This window comes from Tenrec ecaudatus, chromosome X (genome assembly GCF_050624435.1).
Source record: "Tenrec ecaudatus isolate mTenEca1 chromosome X, mTenEca1.hap1, whole genome shotgun sequence".
Classification (NCBI taxonomy): Eukaryota; Metazoa; Chordata; class Mammalia; order Afrosoricida; family Tenrecidae; genus Tenrec; species Tenrec ecaudatus.
This window is the reverse complement of record NC_134548.1, coordinates 56,877,517-56,893,061: the sequence shown is the minus strand read 5'-3', so window position 1 is coordinate 56,893,061 and position 15,545 is coordinate 56,877,517. Positions and strand designations below refer to the sequence as shown.

The following is a 15,545-nucleotide window of genomic DNA, read 5'->3' as shown; positions in this document are numbered from 1 at the left end:
TTTCTGTGGAACCATCATAGCTGTATTACAGGCCAGGCTCTCTTCCAGAACAGGGCCTGTCACTCACAAAGGGACCTTTAATGAGTGTACTTCTTGGGAGTTTAGTCCTGCATAGTCACCTGTACCCTCCTCATCTCTGCTTCTATATTGTGCAAAGGTCTATTTTACCTCAATTTCCCAACTTGGTCCTCCTTCCCGGAAACTAGAGCAGTGGTTCTCAACCTTCCTAATTCCATGACCTTTTCATACAGTTCCTCATGTGTGGTGACCCCCAACCATAACATTATTTTCATTGCTACTTCATAACTGTAATTTTGCTACTGTTATGAATCGTAATGTAAATATATGATATGTAGGATATATTGTCATTGTTACAAATTGAACATAATTAAACACAATTAAAGCATAGTGATAAATCATAAAACATATGTAATTATATATTGTGAAGTATTTATGCATTTTCTGATTGTCTTAGGCGACCCCTGTGAAAGGGTTGTTTGACCCCCAAAGGGATCGCGACCAACTGGTTGAGAACCGCTGCACTAGAGGATATTTGGGGGTATGGGGAAGGGAGTTGTCCAGTGAAATACGAAGAAGGTGGGAGGAAGATGGAACAAAAAGTATGGGTGGCATGTCTAATAAACCTTGGCTGAGCATTAGTTAGACACTAGTTTTGGCCCTGTTGGGCTGCCATAATATATATTACCCTATTCAGGTCTACCAATATGTTCTGTGAAATTAAAAAGGTCAAACCGGTTAGAGGATTTTTGTCTCCCAAAAGTCAAAGAAAATGATTCAACTCCAGCTGGAATACACTTGCACATTGTCCCTCAACATTTTAAAATTATCTCCTCCTTTGATCCCTCCAAACCTCTCCCCAGGAATTTCATTAAAGAGATAAAAACAGATTCAGCATAAGATAGGTGATTCTGGTGTGATTGTCTACAGGGATCATCACGATTTTTTAATGAGGCTTGTTCAGATGGAGGTGGTAGTGTCAGGGGGGCAGGAAGGGTATGCTGATTCTCCCAAGAAAAGTTAATGAAGAACAACAGAGATTATATGAAGAATTAATCTGACTGTCCATCTTCCACCTCTGGAAGCGCCAAAGAGTAGATGTTAGCCCAATGTTGCTTTTGGAGGAGACCTAAAATCTCAGAGGGTAGAGGGAACGCTGGGGAAGTCGCCTAGGCTTTATCTTAACCAATGCATGCATCTTGTATGTAATATGTCTGCTATACTCATGAGTGAACTTGCGCCCTTCTAAGCCAGCTCATTTCATCATTGGAACGCTTTGACTGTGGACAGCTTTTATTAAGTTTAAATAATGTTTTGTACCAATATGCTAGCTTTATCATCTGAGACAACATCAAATAAGTAGCTTTTACTGTCCCAAGACAGCCTTGAGAGGTCAGAGACTGAAGACTATGTCCCCTTGTCTCATATTTATAGACTTAAGAGTGCAATTTCTTTCACCCATTCCTTTCAGAACCTGGGATCCATACTCCTCCTGTCTTCTACTTCTACTCTGTATAGACTCCCGCTTGTTCCTCTTAATTTATGGATCCCCAAAATGAATACAATAACTGAGGTGGATCTGACAAGTCATGTAGGGCATTTTTTTAATACAACGGAAAATACTTTAACTCTCTCTTAAAGCATGACATACCAAGACCTTGTGTCAAACAAGAGCATTTTAATGAAAATATCTGTGTTGATGTAAGCCAAGAGGAGCCCTGGTGGTGTAGTGGTTATATGTTAGGCTGCTAACTGCAAGGTCAGTAGTTCAAAAATAACAGCCACCCTGTGGGAGGAAGTTGAGGCTTATCTATTCCCATAAGTATTTACAGTCTTGGAAACCCACAGGGCACTTCTACCCTGCCCTATAGGGTCTCTGTGAATTGGATTTGACTTCATGGCAATGAACTTGAGGTATGGAGTTTGGCTGCTAAGCCATGTCTCCCAAGGCTTTGAGAAAGATACATTCAGCTGCTACTATTTTTTTAAAACATTTTATTAAGGGCTCATACAACTCTTATCACAATCCATACATATACATACATCAATTGTATAAAGCACATCTGCACATTCCCTGCCCCAATCATTCTCAAAGCATTTTCTCAGCTGTTACTATTTTTATAAAGTTGCTCCTACCTCTAGCCCAGACTAGCCTTGGGGTAGGTGCTGTAGAGGAGACGAGAGGGAAAACATAAGCCCTGTCTATAAGAAGCTTACATGCTTTTAAAGGGATTATTAGTTTTTACAGATGGAATTTGTATAAAAGAAGAGGGAAGTGGTACTTAAGGACTAAGAACAAAGTCAGAATTCTTTAGCTTCAAATCAGTGCCCCTACTCCAACTCCTGGCTGGGTGTTTGTAGGAGTATCCTCTCTAAATTCAATTTTCCACATCTGGAAAAAAATGTTTCAAAGATTGAATATGCTAACTATATGTGACATCTAAGTCATCTCTAACTTTCAGAGTCATTATATAGGAATATGAAGCTAGTCTCTGTCCCCATATTTTGTCAGATTCCCCACTCCCTTCACACTACTGTTGACATTTAAAAAGTTCCTGCTATTGCTGACATCCTTGGGTCCTGGCGTCTTCTGTAACTGGAACATCTCACTCAGAGTCAATTCTGCTGGATTTATTATATTCACAGCCTTGTCCCTCTATATGTCTCTAGATCAATACTTTGTCACTTGAGCTAGAAATGAATAACTTTCCTGCTATTAGAACTCTATTCAGATAGCTAATTCGAATGTGAATTGATTCCCATTATTATTGAAGGGTATGGGGTTTTGAGAAGAGAAAGTTAAGTCTAAGAAACATATCCCCACTGATACAAAGTTATAAATAGTGATTTATGAACAGGCCTATTCGTGTAATGAGTGAGGACATAATGTATCCTGTAGGAAACTGGATTTAAAGCTTCAAGCTTCTTATATTCTATCCCAAAGTTACCCCAAACCAAACTCACTGTCACTGAGTCCATGCTGACTCATACTTACTCATGTGGGTTTCTAAGACTGCAATTGTTTATGGGAGTAGAAAGCAAAGTCTTTCTCCTGAGAAGCTGTTGGTGATTTCGAACTGCCAACCAGGCAGATCACAACCCGAGGAGTTACTACTATACCACTAGTAGATATTAGAATCACGAGGGCTCCTTATCCAAATGTTAGAGACACCAAATATTTTAGATAGAGCTGTTACACAGATCTGGATAAGTTTGGGTTTCTATTACCATCGGTGCTCAAGGTACACTTGTCCTTAATGTTGGGACAAGATGTGTGTGTATGGGTGAAGTTAAATTGTTCTCCAAAACAGAACTCTAGGGAGCGATACATTACCCAAGAGCTCTTTGGTAGCATCAAGTGATCCCCTGACATTTCAGGGGCAGTGAATTATTTAATGTGGTTCTTCTAGCTAACGTCTCTTAACTCCCACAAAACAACATTTTACCCAATGGGTCAATGGGTCTTATAAGAAAGTGGGATAAGATACTGATAGGATTCACCTGTGATGCTATCCTGCTGCTATAAAATGGGCTTTTTGAGAATCAGGAGGAGGGAACTCATTGTCAGCAAGAACCTTGAGTGGAGCATGTCCTCCGAACCTGCGATCCCTGTGCAGAGAACCTCTTGGATCCAGAAGACAGCTATAACATTAGAAGAGCAGCAGCAGAACCAGGAGACAGAGCATGGAAAAGAGTGGTAGTGGACTTTCCAACCCACAGAGGGGGCTGTATACTTTTTTTTTCAGGAGGCTGGCTGGCTAATGGAGTGAGGTGCCTCTGGGCACTTAATTAGGGAAGTTGGTCTTACCCATTGAAGTGTGACTCAGTGACTTCAGGCTGACTCTTACTGGAATAGGGTGCATTTGAGCACTTGATTCAGGGATCTGAGTTTGCTGACCTTGGAGCTTGAGCTGAATGTCTTCTGGTTGAGTTATATATATACCCCTTTGGGCATTTATTGGCAGACCTGTAAGAACTTTGTCTTGATAAACAACTCTCCCCTGAGCATTTCTTACTGGAATTACCACTTATACACTTCCTTAATAAACTCTTTTATTATGAAATTTGCTTATGAGTTTGATGTAGCCATTTTAGTAGATATTAGAATCCAGAGAACACTAGTGAGAACAACCCAGGTACATGAGTTACTTTCAGTCAGCTTTTATGGAGCCAATATTTTATTTCCTGTTGCCTTCCTGAAAGGACCCCTTCATAGAGCCTTCATTGACGTCAAGGGTAGGAATGCCCAACTCTCAGGCCCTACAAGACCCGAGAATCATTTATACCAGCTAACAGCACAGTTTCATAAAGAGAAGCAGTTCTAGCCAGCACATCAAGGGTAAGTCGAGACCCAAAAGGTCCATACTTTGAAGCCACCAGCTGCTCCAAGGGAGAAAGATGGAACCTTCTAGTCCTGTAAAGAGTTACAATCTCAGAAACGCACAGGAACAGTTCTACACTGATCTTAAAGAGCCACTATGAGTTCGTATGGACTCCATGGAAGTTAGTTTGGGGTTTGGTAATTAAATGTTTGACCAGATATAGTAATTTTTAAATGGATAATGTCATATGGCTTGTGAGTGATGTTATAAATAGCCAAATGGCCCTTGGCAGAAAAAAGGTTCACCATTCCCGATTTACCACAAATCATGAATTTATAAGTTAATATACTATATTTTATGGCTAAAGATTGTGCTCCAAAGGATGGGATTGGATAGAAATTGATCTCCTTATACTCCTTTGTCCTAGTTAGTGCAAATAGACCAAGAAGAAAGATTGCCTTATGCATTACATTTACAGGGATGATCTGTTCTTCTTCATATCACACTGGCATATTTACCTGGGCATGTAGCCTCCAGTAACTGAAACGACTATTTCTTAAAAGAGCTGTGGCCACCCTCCTTTAACTTCACCTGCACCCCCATCTCTTCAGTGTGAGTGTTTGACTATGCATTATCATAGAGCAAGTGTAGTGGGTTACAAGTTGGGCTGCTAACCACAAGATTGGTGGTTCAAATTGACTAGCCATCACACAGGGAAAAGATGGCGCTTTCTATGCCCCTAAAGATTTATAGCCTTGAAGACTCACTGGGGCATAATAGCCTGTCTTTCATTTCCTAGTTTTTGCTTCCTAGCACCAGTTTCCTATTTGGACTTTTTCATTCAAATGACATTGCCTCTTTGTACATTCATTGGCTTTTCTGCCTTCTGTCTCAAACCTCACTTTTTTTCTTTGATGGTCACAGTAGACCCTGCTGTACCCCCCAGCATTGTTCCTCTTGGCTCAGCCATGCATGGGGTTGAGGTAAGAAAAATCACAGAGATTCACGTTAATAAGGTTTGAAGGCATTCAACAAATGGTTAGCAGATTTAGGGGACACTTCTCTCACACTACAATTCCCTCTATTCCATTTCAGTGAAGGATGCCTCTTTATGGTAGTTCTTCAAGCTCTCTCATCAACTTGTGGAGTAATCTGGCCACGTGTCTTTACTTCTCTGCTATTTCCAATTTTTTTGGGACTTTCCCAGGATCAAACTTCTATTTCATTGAAGGGTTGTCAGGAGCATCAATATCCTCCCCTGGTCTTGGCTGTGAAAATATCAAATCTGACTGACAACAGGCAGTTCTTACAGTGCACTGTTTTCCACACGATACTTCTTCCTATCTTTCTAGAAGTGGTTGGTTTCTGGTATGTTCTCAGGAACTGCATGCCACATGGTTTGTTAACTTTCACTCAAGTCTTTTAATGTTACATATGGGAGGAATGTAGGGGTAGGGCTAATTTGACAGGATCAAGGGCTAAAGCACATGAAGGACAGACCCTTTATGGTATCTCCTGGCCTCTCTACCCGAATGCCACTCAGCTGATTCCCAGCTGTATGGTCTTCTCTTTCTTAAGCCTCTAGCAGGGAAATTGCAAATGGTTCTCCATTCCTAGTCCATCAGAAATGGATTTTTCTTTTGTGGGAAGGGGTCAGGGTTAGATAGGAAGTGAACCTGGTTCAACAAGTCATTCTGGAAAGGAGCTGGAGTCTCACAGCTGCAGCCCCATCTTTGCTTATGAGAGGTTGGCAACCTAACTCCTTGTCTTTCTTGGGCTTCTTTGCTTATTTCTCTCACTCTCCGTCCGCCCTCCCCGTGTGTGTGTGTGTGTGTGATAATTAGAAGCCCCTTGAAAAGTTCTAACAGGTAGGCATCTTTTGATGGCATCTTATCTCTGCTGAGTGTGAGTAATGGCATCTTGGAGCCTCAAGGGATAAGTACGTATCAGACATTGACGGACAGTTTGGGACCCTGTATTTAATTTAAATTTACACCAAGGGGGAATCAAGATAAAAGTTTGAAGAGTGGACAAGGCAAAGTCCTGGCTACAACACTTGTGTGCATGTGCCTCACTGAGTGACGGCAATGCGGTTGGAGTTGGGTGTCAGCAACTTCTTCCATTGAGGGTGGTTGAAGCCAAGACATAGCAAGATAGGAAAGGGCTTCTTACATTTTTTTCCACTCTTGACCCTTTTTTTGCTTGAGAAATCTACAATGGGCAAGAACTGCTAAAACATCTCAGATTCGTTAGATTTATTGCATGTTTGATTTTGAATTACTTTTTATTTATCATGTGTCACTGTTGCAAATTTTCAGGGTTTCCACAGTCAGTCTCTGGGGTGCTTTGCGGTAACGAGGTAACCATTTAAAAAAAATTCCCTCCTAGGTGAGGAATGCTGCAGCTTCTAGGTATTTTATAGGTATTATCTTTCATTTAATCTTTACAGTAATCCTATGAATCCCAAAGTTTCCATTATAAACCAGTTGTGGGGATGACACATAGCTGATGTACATGTCATTTAAGAAAGAAAGAAAAAGCATTCCATAGGTGTCCCTTATTAAATATTATTTTAAGAAAATTTTGGCTTTACAAATTAAGTATATCAAATTGCCAAATTATTTTAACACTTGGAGAATTTGGGAGTTGTGTGAAATGGCAGGACACTTTTAATGAGATCACATTGGACTGTGGATCTACCATAAGTGATCTACTGACTGAAATCTACATAGGCAACACTTTACAGGACGATTCTGACCCTTGTTTGGTTTTCCAGATGGCTCTCAAATCTCCTTCCAACCAACAGAAAAAACAGTGAACACATATTTGTTGAGCACTTTGTGAAGTGTGTAACCATAGTCAGTATGGTGTTGTTCCTGAATTCGCAACGAGGTTATAGTCTTGTTGAAAAGAGGTACTATTGCAAGTAGTGTCCAATAGACAACAAAAACATAAAGGCTGAAACTGGAATAGGATCTCAGAGGAACGTTTATGCAGTGGGAAGTAATGTGGTCAGAGCTGTGAAAAAGAAAGAAAGAACATCAATTGGATCTAGCCTTGGTGGGCTATAGAGGTACCTTGGTGGTACCGTGACTTACACATTGGTGGCTAACTGAAAGTTCAGCAGTTCAAACTTGCTATCCATTCCTTGCATAAAAAATGAGGTAATCAACTTCTATAAAGATTTACAGCCTTTGGAGACCCTATGAAGAAATTCTACTCTGCTTTATAGGAATACTATAAGTTGGAATTAGCTTCATGGCAGTGAGTTTTTTTGGTTATGAGTCTATTTGTTGGTAATGGGTTTGTTGCTTTTTGTTGGGGAGGAAGGATTGCATTCATTCCAGTTACTGCAAGTCCAACAGGAGACTGAAGACAGTTTTTCCACACCACAGTGGAACCAAAGCACTGACAACCAAAGCACTCAAGGACAAAGCATGTGTTTTTCATTAATTTATTTACATATTAATTCTAGGAGTTGAGCCATTCTTCCTATGGCATGTGAAACCCAAACACAGAGATCTATAAATATTTCCTTTGTTTTCTAAAAAATACTATTATAGTAGGACTTACCCTGAACCAAGCACTTGTTTTCAAAGATAACACATGTTAACTTATTAACGCCACTGTTTAGATGGGGAAGTTGAGGCCTAAAAAGTCCTTGCTGCTGTTAAGGTGCCATTGGTTCCAAGTTACTGTGACTCTTTGTACAACTGAACCAAACCCTTCCCGGTCCTGCGCCATCCTCACAATCATGATGTTTGAGCTCATTGTTGTAGCCACGGTGTCTGAGGACCTCATTGAGGGTCATTTAACAAGCATGATATCCTTCTCCAAGGACTGATCTCTCTTGATTATATGTCCAATATTTCAGGGATAAGGTCTCACCATCATCACTTCTAAGATGCTTCCTGGCTATACTTCTTCTAAGAGATATGTGTTCAGTCTTCAGGCAGTCCATGATATCTTTGATAATTTTTGCAAACACCGTAATTCAAATGTAACAGTTCTTCCCTTTTATTTATTCATTGCCTAGTTTTGCATGAAGATGAGCTGAACTGAAAATACTGTGGCTTTGGCCAGATGCACTTTAGTCCTTTTTAAGACTTTAAAGATTATTTTTGCAGATTTCCCAAGTGGAATACGCTGTTTGATTTCTTGAATGCTGCTTACATGGATGTTGATTGTGGATCCAAGAAAAATCAAATTCTTGATGACATCAGTTGCTTAGTGGTCCATTTGTGAGGATGTGTTTTCCCTTTCTGTTGAGGTATAATGCACACTAAAGGTTGAATTCTTACTTCAAGGCACACGACTTGTGTGGCTGGATAAATAACTAAGTAAATAGTGATCTACCTGATTGCTGCAGTGTATTGGGATATGAAGATGAATGAATTTGGATCCGGTGTTCTAGAGAATCCAGGAAATTAGGCTATAGAATCAATGTAGATTAGAAATAGGTAGCCATTTTGTTGATTTGGAGTAGATATAATGCACTCAATATAAATATCTAACGTAGTACTAACCACATAACCACTTCCATGAAGAAAGGCCTGAGCTGGATAATAGATAACAAGAGGCATCTTGAAGAAACCTCAGAATCAGCCACAAAGCCAACGTGTTCACTCTCTTACGTTAGCAAGTTGCCAAGAGTAATGGTAGTACCCTTTGGAGCTGATGGAGGAGTAGGAGTTACAGACAAATCTAGAATCTGAATCTCAGCGGTGATATGGGGCTTGTGAGTGGGGGTGGCGGGGTGCGTTTTCATCCACTTGGATCTTTTTAGATTGAGGTAGCTGTGGGATGATCAAGAAGTTTCAAAGTATGAATCCATTTGTAGAGTCCCATGAGCATTGAGCCTCCATTGGATTCCCTGGGACAATTGACAAGGGGTGGTAATAACCTCAGATAGAACTCACTAGAAAGAAAATTAATGCAGATGATAGTGAGGTTGAAATTGAACAACTTATTTGTTTTCCCTTCTGACCCATTATTAATTTGTTTTAGTCTTCATTATTAAATTGGATTGAAGCTTTTCTGTTTTATTTTGTTGCCACTCTTGGGGTTTTTTTATATGACTTATATGAAATCCAGGTTAGGTAAATCTGTAGAGATAGTAACTAGATGAATAGTTTCTTAGGGGTAGGGATGGTGAGGTCAGGGGGAAATGGGTAGCTAATAACAAGGAGTACAAAATGAAGAAAATGTTTGTGTTAGTTTGGGTTGACTTGAGAAACAAATTCATAGACATCCATATGTGTAAGAAAGAACTTTATATCAAAGAGCAAATGTACATTAAGAAAACATCCCAGCTCAGTCTAGATCAAGTCCATAAGACCTATATTATCTCATATATCAATAATAGTCCATAAATCCCAGAAAGTTGTGGATCCAGTGGTGGTGTAAGCATCTCAGCTCTGTCTTGGGTCTCCACATGGCTCCTCCATTTCCAGGGCTCTGGCTGCATCAGGGTATCAGTGTATCTCCATGTGGCATGTCAGCAGGAAGAAGCAGCAGAGAGTGTCTCCCACCTCCAAGAGTTCCCAGAATCCTCAGGAGAAGGCCATGCCCACACAGAGGCCTCATTGGCTATGGCTTGATTGACAGGCTAGACTCCACCCCTTTGTGAGATGACAGATTATGTAACTGCCACAATGTTCTAAATTTGATTGTGGTGATGATTGCACAACTCGTGTTCCACTCATGATTGCACAAATATGTTTAAACCATGTAATTGTATGGTGCATGAATTATAACTGTTCTAAACGTTTCAAAAGAAGTTGATGGAAAAGTTTGACAAACTAATAAAAATTAGAAGAAACTGTCAAAAGGCAATTTTGGATGTGAAGTTTGAAATTTTAAAGTGATTTGTAGCTGATGAGAAAATCTGTTGACTTGCTAAGATACTTAGGGATTGTTTCCTGTATATGAAGAACAAGATGTGAAGGCAACTCTCACACCCTCAGAATTTCAAATATATGTGGTATTTTTATTGTTAGCAGTTTTATACTCTGTGTATAGTATATTCTTATTAAACTTTGGCTATCATTATTAATATTTTGTAATAGTTTTGGTTCTTAAATGTGATCTTTTAAAAAAGCTTTGTTAAGCTTGAAAGTATGCTTTATTTTCTTCAATACCCTCTACCACACCCTCACCCCAATTTTTATTTGAAAATCAAGAGAATATAGGGATTTAATTCACAAATGCATTTGCCGAAAACATGGCTGGAAAACATTGACTGTGTTATTAATAGAGACCTTTGCATATTTGTAGTGATTCTCTGATTCCGAGCCTAGCACCACTGTCTTAACAAAAAACAGAACGAAAATCCCATGGCCATCAAGTTGACTTCAACTCCTGGCTATTCCCATGGCTAGTAACCATATGGAGAATTCTTTTCCATATGGTTTTCTTGGCATCCTTACAGAAAGGGCACAATAGTTAAGCATTTGATATGGAGTTGCTATGCGTCAAATCTATTCTAGTCACCTAAAACCAGCAAAAACAGTATTTCCAGATAAACTGCTAAATTTTCTCTCTGCGAGTCTGCTGGATTGGTTCTAAATGGCAATCTTTTGGCTAGCAGTGCAGAGCAAGCCGTTTGTGCCACCCAGAAATCCTACATGAAATTCCCTGGAAAAGGTGAACTTTGTGTATAAACTAGTTCATTTTCCTTCATGCCTGTTCTTCTTGGGTTTGCCTCTTAGATCTGTTATTATATTTGAGAAATATCATCTGATTTCTTACATAACAAAGAACTGGAATTTAGAAGGTGGTCAGTATATTCGGGTAGCACTGTGGGTAAATGTCACACTGCTCTCTCCAAGATCAGAGGAGGAGAAAGTTGACGTTATCTGCTCCCATAAAACTTTACAGTCTTGGGACTGCTGCTGCCGCCACCTGCCGCATATGCCATGGGAACCAAGACTGAAAATGAAGTCAGAGAGAAGCATATCCTCATTGACGGAGATGGTGTTGGAGATGATCAAAGAATTAATCTGCTAGTGAAAAACTTTGTTAAATGGTGCAACCCTGGATCCCAGGAGGAGGGATACAGCCAGTACCAACATGTGCTGAACACACTGTCACAATGTGAATTTTCAATAGGCCAAACCTTTCTGGTATATTAAATTAATCTCAGAGAAATGGGAAATTATGAAAACATTTACAAGAAATAGAACGCAGCATTGTTGGAAACCATAAAAATTGCTGAGTGTGAAATGCAAATTCTTCAAGCAAAATTAATATGAACAAATCGCCAAGAGTATGATGCTTTAGCAACAATAACCCAGCATCATGCAAACACACATGGAACATTAAAAGAACCAGAAGGGCTGGGTAAAGCATTAGAGCACCTTTCACATATTAAATGAAGTGTTGAAGATAAGCGAGAATTGAGGTAGAAATAGTTTCACGTTCTTCTGAGTGCCACACACGAACTGCAGCAAACACTAGAAAACGATGAAAAACTCTGAAGCAGAAGAAGCTCAAGAAAAAGCACAACAACATGGAAACAGATCCTAAACCAGAGACTAGCTAATCTCTCACCATTCCAAGAATATTGAACTAAGTACATGATCTTTGTGTATTTAGAAACGTGTGTTCTTCGAGATACATAAACTTTCTCTAGTGAAATACTTTGATTTTACAAGTGATGTACATTTTGTCTAACTACACGTGCAGAAAAGGACTTAAGCACTGATTTGCTTTTATCCAAAATAGCTTTCAGTCCAAAAATGCTTAATAAAGTGCTTTCAAGGGAAAAAAAGGTTTACAGTCTTGGAAACCTTATATAGGGTCATTATGAGTTGGAATCAACTGATGACAGTGGGCGTGGTTTTTTGGGTAAGGATGTTTGAACAATGGAATTTGGACAAAAGTCACCTTCTCCCTACATCCTTGTAGACTAAATTTATTTCTTGCTTAAAGGCTAATGGGAACATGGATTCCTTGACTCTTCTCTCTGGTAAGGTGTTTAAGCCTGTAACTTATTTTGATGTTGATATGCATATCTAGTGGCTAGTGGGTATTTTTGTGAAAAAGATTGTCTAACTCCTGAGGAAGGACATTATCCTTGGTAAAGTAAAGGGTCAATGAATTAGAGGAAGACCTCTAACAGATGGATTAGCATAGTAGCTGTAACAATTGGCTCAAACATAATGATGATTGTGATGGTGTTTCGTTTTGTTGTACAAAGCGTCACTATGAGTGGGAACTGGCTTGGTAGGACTGGGAAGCAACAACAACAAAAATAGTGCCTTTGCCTTTACAAGAGCCAGCTTGCTAACTTCTCACTGCTCTGTGAGCCCTCGTGCCCCACAAGAATGCTCTCTTTCTTTGGACATAAAGGGTTAAATACATGCTTTTTGTGTTTTCCTGTGTCTTTGCCTGGAGAAATGTTCAGTATTCTGAAGTTTACGCAGGCCCCACACGTACTGTATCTGATTAAGGAAGGTTTGGGCTCTTAGCCCTTCTCAGCTGCTTTAGGCTTCAGGTTACATCCCTCTCTCCTGCCAGCCATTAATAAAAACCAAAAGAATTAAGAATCTGTGGGAGTTCATTTCCATTGCTAAAAGGCCTCTATGACGATTTGTTTGATTCTGGAAGACCCAAATGGGGCCCTTTTAGCTCTCAGTTTCGGTTCTCGATTAATCCCAGAGACGCAGTCAATAATATAGCCCTCTGGCCATAATTCCTGTGTAATTTAACTCTGGACTCTATGCTTGTGACTATAAACCCATTTTTGGAGGGAGTTCTCTGCTATGTTAGTGGGCAGGATTATTGGGGGATTAGTTGCTAATTTAGTAGAGGGTATGAACTAAGCAGCCACCCTTTGTGCCCTTGGGGCTATGGCCTGTTGGAAGACAAAAACCTCACCTCTGTCAAATCCACTTCTTTGTGTATAAGAGCCACCTTGGAAGCACAGAGAGAGGACTCTCCAGCATCATCAGAAGAAAGCCCATTTGAGATCTCTCTCTGAAATGGCAGAGGCCAAAAGCAGGGGCATCAGAGACCGTGGCACAAAGCAAAGAAGCTAGGCTGAGACCAGAGGCTGAGACAAAGAGACCATGAGACAGAACAGCACCTAACTCCGAGGCTGTGAGGCAAAGTACTGAGCAGCCTTCTTGCCCGATGGAGGCAGAGTCGGAGAGAGTCTGAGGACCAGAGAGAGACGACTTCTGGATGAGCAGTGTTCTTGCTATGGACCAATGGCTGTATCATTACTGTTTACTGATCCTGAGTTGTGGTAACCTATCAACTTCCCTAACGTTGTTGTTAGGTGCCGTTGAGTCAGTTCAAGCCATAACCACCCTATGTACAGCAGTGCACAACAGAATGAAACACCGTCCAGTCCTGCAGCATCATCACAATTGTTCTTCTGTCTGAGCAAACTGTTGCAGCCATCGTGTCATTGCATCGTTTAGAGGGCCTTCTTTTCACCACTCACCCACTTTTGCAATCGTGATAGCCTCCAGGGACTGGTCTCTCCTGATAACCTGTTTGAAGTACATGAGAAAAAATCTCTCTCTCTTTTTCTCGAAGGGTCATTCTGGCTTTACTTCTTCCAAGGCGAATCTGTTTGTTCTGTGGGAAGTCCATGGTAATTTCACTATACTTCCCAAATACCACAGTTCAAATGCATCGATGTTTCTTTGGTCTTTTTTATTTAGTGTCAAACTTTCACATGCATATTAGGTGATTGAAAATACCATCGCTTGGGTCAGGTGTACCCTATACCTCAAAGTAATATCCTTGCTCGTCAACACCTTTAAGAGGTCTTGTGCACCCAAAGTAATGTGTCATTTGATCTCTTGACTGCTGCTTTCATGCACATTGATTGTGGAGACAAGCAAGATGAGATCCTTGACGACTTCAGTCTTTTCTTTGCTTATCATGAAGTTGCCATTGGTTAAGTACGAGGATTGCTGCTTGCTTGACATTGAGTCGTGATCCATACTGAAGGCTGCCATCCATGATCTTCATCAGCAAGTGCTTCCTCCAAGTCCTCTACACTTTCAGTAAACAAGGTGTGTCCTCTGCATATCATAGGTTGTTAATAATCCTTCTTCCAATCCCGATGCCACATTCTTATTCATATAATCCATTTTCTCTCAGGGTTTGATCAGAATACGGATTGAATGAATATTGTGAGAAGACACAACCTGGACACACACCTTTCCTGATTTTAAACCAGGCAGTATTCCCGTGTTTCGTTTGCACAACTGCCTCTTAATGCATGCCCACATTCGGCATAGGCACATTGAAGTGTTCTGGAATGCCCACTCTTCTCAAGGCTGTCCATACTTTGTTTAGATCCACACAGTCGAATGCCTTGGCGTAGTCAATGAAGCACAAGTAAACATCTTTCTGGCGTTCTCTGCTTTTAGTCAAGATCCACCTGACATCAGCAATGATATATCTCTTATTCCACATCCTCTTTTGAATCTGGCATGAACCTCTGGTAGCTCCCTGCCAATGTATGCAACTGTTATTGGATGATTTTCAGCAAACATTTGTTGCATGTGATATCAGTGATATTGTTCTACAATATGCACATTCTGTTGTATCACCTTTCTTTGGAATAAGTACAAATATGGATCTCTGCCAAGTAGCTGTCTTCCAAAGTTTTTGGCATAGTGAATGTTTCTAGTACTCTATCACCTTTTTGAAACATTTCAGTTGGTGTTCCATCAATCCCTGAAGCCTTGTCTTTGGCTGATGCTTTCAGTGTACCTTGAGTTTCTTCCTTCAGTAACACTGTTTCTTGATCATATGCTAATTCTTGAAATGGTGGAATGTTGACTAGTTGATTTTTTTGGCACAGTGACGGTGTATTCTTTCCATCTTCTTTTGATATTTTCTGCATTTTTCAATATTGTGACCATAGGATGTTTCAATATTGCAGCTCAAGGCTTGATTATTTTTCTTGAGCTCTTTCAGTTTATGATATGCTCAGGGTGTTCTTCCTCTCTGGTTTTCTAACTTTAGGTCTACATATTTCCTTACAACGTTTTACTTTGCCTTCTCAAATTGCTCTTGGAAATTTTCTGTTCAGCTACTTGACTTTATTGTTTCTTCCATTTATTTTAGCTCCTTTATGTTTAGGAGCAAGTTTCAGAGCCTTTTCTGATATCCACTTTGATCTTTTCTTTCTTTTTTTATAGATGAGCTTATTTATTCGAGGCACTTAAAATTTTATTT

At 40.0% G+C, this 15,545-nt stretch overlaps 1 protein-coding gene and 1 pseudogene across 2 annotated transcripts in view; both read left to right on the top strand.

Annotated features, from left to right (window-relative positions):
- The window catches only part of SHROOM4 (shroom family member 4), a 344,627-nt gene that overhangs the window by 8,307 nt on the left and 320,775 nt on the right, over positions 1–15,545 (top strand). The gene's annotated exons all lie outside the window — the stretch shown is intronic.
- On the top strand, positions 11,258–11,883 carry LOC142434678 (THO complex subunit 7 homolog pseudogene; annotated as a pseudogene).